The sequence below is a fragment of the Anolis carolinensis genome, unplaced genomic scaffold (assembly GCF_035594765.1).
Source record: "Anolis carolinensis isolate JA03-04 unplaced genomic scaffold, rAnoCar3.1.pri scaffold_14, whole genome shotgun sequence".
Taxonomy (NCBI): Eukaryota; Metazoa; Chordata; class Lepidosauria; order Squamata; family Dactyloidae; genus Anolis; species Anolis carolinensis.
In genome coordinates this window covers 3278129-3279341 of record NW_026943825.1, presented here as the reverse complement: position 1 = coordinate 3279341, position 1213 = coordinate 3278129, and positions in this window count along the sequence as shown.

Below are 1213 nucleotides of genomic sequence, written 5' to 3'. Positions count from 1 at the left end.
CTTTGTGAATGTTTACACTGTGTCTGGTTGTGATCCCCAGGTTGTGCCAGTCTGCTTTCATATGATATTTCTAGCACCTACTAGATGCGTTTCTGTTATGAAGGTGAAAAGCACACGTCTGTGTTTTAGATGGATTAGGAATCAGATATTTTCCCTGAAATAGGCAGTAAATACCCCCTAAAGCAGGGGTCCCCAAACTAAGGCCCGGGGGCCGGATGCGGCCCTCCAAGGTCATTGACCTGGCCCCCGCCCTCAGTTTTATAATATAATATTTTATATCATTTTTAATAATATAATATATTGTATATACATATAATATTGATAATAATATTATAATGTTATACGATATAATACTAATAATAATACCATATAATAATATTAATTATATGTTATATATTACATATAATATTACAGTATAGTGGTATAGTTCAATGTAGTAATATATAACTACATTGCTAATATTGTGCTATGCTAATAATATAATATATTGTATGTACATAAAGCTGCTCTGAGTCCCCTTCGGGGTGAAAAGGGCAGGATATAAATGTAATAAATAAATGTAGTAAATGAATAAATAAATAATTTTAGACTTAGGCTCGCCCAAAGTCTGACATGACTTGAAGACACACAACAACAACAACAATCCTACTTAACTTGACTATCCCATTGGCCAGAAGCAAGACCACACTTCCCATTGAAATCCTGATAGGTTTATGTTGGTTACAATTGTTTTCATTTTTAAATATTGTATTGTTTTTTCATTGTTGATGTTGGTTTGCACTACAAATAAGACATGCAGTGTGCACAGGAATTTGTTCATTTTTTTTCAAATGATAATTCGGCCCCTCCACAGTCTGAAAGATTGTAGACCGGCCCTCTGCTTTAAAAGTTTGAGGACCCCTAACCTAAAGCTTCAGAGAGCTTCATTTCAACCATTTCAAAGCTCCTTGCTTGAGCGGTGATGGCACGATCGTCACCATAGAGGAAACTATCTGAAATACAACTCGGCTCCCCCTGGAAGGGGGCGTGGCTTAGAGGGGTGGGTGTGGCTTCTGCTCAAGAGGGCGGGGCTGAGCTTCTCCCCTAGTCCAAGATACAGGGCTGGGAGGGGGAAGGGGCGGGGCCAGAACTGGGTGGGCGGAGTTACGAGCTCTGAGGCAGGGCTGAGCATCTATCCCTATCCTGCAGCACCTGCCAGGACACAGGGGGCGGG